This window comes from Mus caroli, chromosome 7, assembly GCF_900094665.2.
Source record: "Mus caroli chromosome 7, CAROLI_EIJ_v1.1, whole genome shotgun sequence".
Classification (NCBI taxonomy): Eukaryota; Metazoa; Chordata; class Mammalia; order Rodentia; family Muridae; genus Mus; species Mus caroli.
Window position 1 is genome coordinate 45,005,176 of NC_034576.1, and position 4,852 is coordinate 45,010,027.

At 43.9% G+C, this 4,852-nt stretch overlaps 1 long non-coding RNA gene across 1 annotated transcript in view; it reads right to left on the bottom strand.

The window, feature by feature from the left end:
- The window catches only part of LOC110297561, a 107,110-nt gene that overhangs the window by 50,161 nt on the left and 52,097 nt on the right, over positions 1-4,852 (bottom strand). Inside the window, exon 4 of the long non-coding RNA XR_002378303.1 lies at positions 4,008-4,144. This is a non-coding gene — a long non-coding RNA (uncharacterized LOC110297561). The remainder of the gene's footprint in view (positions 1-4,007; positions 4,145-4,852) is intronic.

Sequence of the window (4,852 nt, forward strand, 5' to 3'; positions counted from 1 at the left end):
TGACTGGTGTGAGGTGGAATCTCAGGGTTGTTTTGATTTGCATTTCCCTGATGATTAAGGATGTTGAACATTTTTTCAGGTGCTTCTCAGCCCTTCAGTATTCCTCACTTGAGAATTCTTTGTTTAGCTCTGTATCCCATTTTTTAATGGGGGACAAAACCAATTTTTAACATTGCAAACAATTCAGTGTCTCTAAAATCAATACCAAGTACTATAAAGTTTGGCTGCCACCGAGATAAGTTCTTGTATATGAGCAAATGGAAGTACAGTTTCAATACCTCACTAACAAAGCACAGTTTTAAGCTTTATTTTCTATAAACCTGGTTTTTAAGACAGGGCAGAAATTATGTAAAATATTATCACAATTTAAAAGTATCTTTGGAGACCCGTTTCTTTGTTGGGCTCATGCCATTTGTTGCTGCTCAGTATGGCTCCAACCTTGAGCTTCAAGTTTAAGGTAACTTTTTTTTATGACCATATTTTCATTTATTTATTTATTTATTTATTTATTTATTTATTTATTAGATATTTTCTTTATTTACATTTCAAATGCTATCCCGAAAGTTCCCTATATCCTCCCCCTGCCCTGCTCCCCTACCCACCCACCCCCACTTCTTGGACCTGGCATTCCCCTCTACTGGCGCATATAAAGTTTGCAAGACCAAGGGGCCTCTCTTCCCAGTGATGGCCAACTAGGCCATCTTCTGCTACATATGCAGCTAGAGACACGAACTCTGGGGGGTACTGGTTAGTTCATATTGTTGTTCCACCTATAGGGTTGCAGACCCCTTCAGCTCCTTGGGTATTTTCTCTAGCTTCTCCATTGGGGGCCCTGTAGCTAACTTTTTCTTAGAGATTTTACACACACACACACACACACCATAGTAAATCTACATATTGAAGACCAGTCAGAAACAAATATGCAATGTCCACATACATTTAAACATTTAAAACAGACAGACAAACTTTCCTTACTACCTCCAGCTGTAATTTCAAGGGAGGAGATCCTTGTCATCTGCTGAACCCAACGGATCCAGCCAGGAGGCAGGGCTTCTCCAGCAGGGCTCACTAGCTTCCTGTGCAGGGACTACATGAGCAGAGTCAGTTTATCCATTTTTGTTGTCCCAATTCACTCCCCCCCCCTTTTTTCTGAAAATGCATGAAATGAATTAAAACTAAGTCAAGGGGGTGAATGCCCAGCAGATGAAGTTTGGTTCTTTCCTCTGAATAGGAAACAAAGAGCAACAATCAAGCAATTAAAACTACAGACATAAATTGACAAACACAGACAGACTGGCACACCAAGCATAACCAGTAGAGTTGGGGAAGAGAGGGAAGAGAGCCAGATGTTCTATCAGGGCAACCAAATTCTGGCTTTCTTCTGGAAATGCTGCAAGATGAGGTCTAAAGGAGATGAGGCTGAGGAAGAACTTTGACCCAGGGTTTCAAAGTATAGTGGGAGACACCCTGATGAGGGAACATGTGGACAGAAACAAAGTTTCACCCCAACATTAGAGGGGCAAGATGATAAAGGAGCTGGTCAGGGCATAACAGCCAATTGCTTATGTATTTATACAACATATGCCCCTGGGTTTAGATAACCACTGTTAAGTTCAAAAGTACTGCGTGGAGACCACCACTCCCATGTGCAATTGGCAAGAGTGCTTTTATTTCACGAAAACAAGAAGCTTGCATGCAGGATCGGCCACTTACAACAATGGCTACGACCTCAGACAGGAGTGCACAGGGCTTTTTATAGGGAGCTAGGGGAATTTTAGCTAGGGTTAGGTAATCTTTATTGATGGGTGCCAGGTATGTTACATGGGTCCGTTTTTTGATTAGCTCATGTCCAGGTGGTCGATGGACTGCATTCCTGTATCATGAACATTTAGCCATGATGCCCGGCACAGATGGCCCATCCTGAGATAAGATATTTCACTAGGCTGTTCTTTGGATGGGGGATTTTATGACCTAGTTCTTGGGACTGATGACTTGGGGGGAGGAGGTTATAGCCATCTTCTGGAACGGATGACTTAGGAGGACTTTATGGTCAGTTCCTAGAACGGATGACTTTCTTTTTGAAGTCAGGCCTGGCCCTAAAATGGAGCTCATGTCGTTCTCTCACCACAATTTCTATATTACCCATTAGCAGACAATGAAGAAAACACTTGGAGAAGTGGGATAGCTGTTCCTTCCTAGGCCTGGGAACATGAACTTGTTTGATGCTGCCAGGTAGAAGGAGAAGTTGTCCTTGAGATGTCTGAACTCAGACAATCAACTATTTACAACAGAAGCTGTTCAGCTATTGGGAAGTCCCCAGATCCCCAAGGTCCTGGGACCTTGAATTTAGTTCCTCCCGATGATTAAATGGAGTCTGAAAATGAAGTAGTAAGTAGTCCTAAGAATAAGTTTATTTTGCTTGTTCCCAGCAGGATGATAGGCAAACACTCTACCAACTAAGCTACATGCCAAGCCCACATCTTAATTAAAGAAAAAAATAGTAGGAAAAGATACACAGTGATGAAGATAAGTAGTCAAGGCTAATAAAAACAATACTTCGAGAGATACACTAATAAGGGTAGTTGCGAAAGATACACAATGATAAAGGTGGTATGGAATGAAGATAAAACAATGTGAATGAAGAGAAACAAGAGTTCTGTGCTATCAACAAAGAGGAAAGAAACTACCAGCTAACTCTGAATAAAATAGTTACTTAAACCATTTTTGTTGTTCTTGTTTGGAGTTGGAGTCTCCATTGCTAGTTTTTCCAGACTGGTTTCCAGTTTCTGAGCTCTGGTTATCCACCTGTTTTGGTCTCCAGCATAGCCAGGACTACAGGTGCAAGCCACCACACCCGGATGCAGATATTTATTTTTTTAATTGGAAAAAAATAGTAACATAGATTTCAGAGGGCTGCTGGGAGGATTAGTCGGACTATTATTGCATGGAAAGCCCAGAGAACGCCTTGCACATAGTGAGTGTTTAGTAAGTGGTAGCTGTCATCATTATTATTATTGTGGCAGTTGCCCTTATGGATTTAATTGCCATGATGCCAGTGTCTCCAAGGTTCCAGGGCCAGAACCAGCAGCTATGAGTGACAGCTGGGGATTTGGGCAAGTAGGAGGCAGCCGCCCAAATCCTTCCTGTGGAACAGAAAATAAGGACACAATTGAGTTGGAGAGACTACCAGCAAAGAAAAAAAAAAAAGAGTCAGGAAAGCCAGCCAAGTTGTCAGGCTTCCTCCTCCTCCCTCCTGAGTTTCACAGACAACTACCCTCCACTTCCTGTGTTTGCCCAAGTGAGTTTTAGTAACCAAGGAAGCTTATGCAAGAAAGGAAGGAATCCAGAGAGAGTTGCAAAGAGGAGAGGAAGAGAAACTTGGAAGGACTACTCCTCCGGGATGGGCTTTGTCAAAGGGCAGTTGTACTTCCTGGCACACACCCAGCCCCTATAGCATGAGAAAGAGCTCACCCAAGGGTGAGATGTCGTGTCCCTGTTTTATAGAAGAATGGGCCTAGAATAAGGAAGGCTCAACTCCAGTCCATCCAGGTTGATGGGAACACATTCTAGAACATTCTTTAGCCTGAAAGGTCAAGAGAGGGGGCTATGGGGAAGTGAAAGAATGGGTTTGTGTCTCCATTTAAACATGTTGAGAGATGAGAAAAACATCTAGCTTGTAGGAGAATTGAGGAAACCAGGCGGGCTGTTAGGATCAAAGTCTGAATCTTGGGAGTCCCAGTGACCACCCACTTTCAAAATAAACAAGTCATGGGGAAAAAAAAGGGTCCACTTTATGAAGAGGGACCAAGGGAACCTGTGACACGTATTCCCTCCAGGTCACCAGACCACAGAATCCTGACATTTATGCTTAAACAATGAGCAAGAGGTACTCACAGCTGAGCAGTCCTGACCAAACTGTGGTTCCCTGTGGTCTTTTCTCCAGTCTGCCCTGCAGTGCTCTGACAATTAGTGTTTGGGAGAACGAGTTCAGTCAGTGAAGTACTTACTGTGAGTACTGAGTTCCATCCCCAGAACCCATATAAAAAGCAGGGCATGGTAGTACATCTGTAATCCCAGGGATGGAGAGGTGGAAACAGGAGGATACCCGGGACTTCCTCAAGCTATCCTCAGGCCAATGAGAGCCCTGTCTCAAAAACAAAGAAGGAAACAAAAAGCCAAGGTGAATGCTGTCCAAAGCTGTCCTCTGACTTCTATATGGACATAAACATCTGCACACACAAGTCCACTTTTATACACATGTACACACACACACACACACACACACACACACACTTAAAGTTTTAAGTCTCTTGGAGCTTGAGATGGTTCAGTGTTTAAGAGCATGGGTTTTAACTTATAGAGGACCACAGTTCAGTCCCCCACACTGACCTGGTGGCTCACAAACACCTATAACTCTAGTTCTAGAGGATGTTAGCAAACAGGCAATCCCACAGACCTACTCTCAGGAAACTAGCAGCTGTTTACACCATTATCTGCCCTCATCAGTATGCTGCAGAAAAATAGACCTCCCAGTACCATAGATTTCTCCCTCTGCCCTCATGTCTCCGTATCTGTCTCCCTGTCTCTCTGCTTCTATCTCTGCTTCATACTAACATCCTTCCTTTCTCCTCTCCCCCAATAAACTGTAAGGCCCCTGATGCTGGGCCTCCGCTCAAGTCCTGGGATGAGCTGGCCAGCACCCCAGTGTCCCGAGAGAAAACCACACCTGATGCAAACTGCAAGAGGTTTTATTATCAGCTAGCTGAGGACGAAGTCCCTCCACCGTGCAGGGCAGGGGAGTTCGACCCCGAGTGGTGACAGTAGGGGGTTTTTAACAGCTAGCTGAGGAATT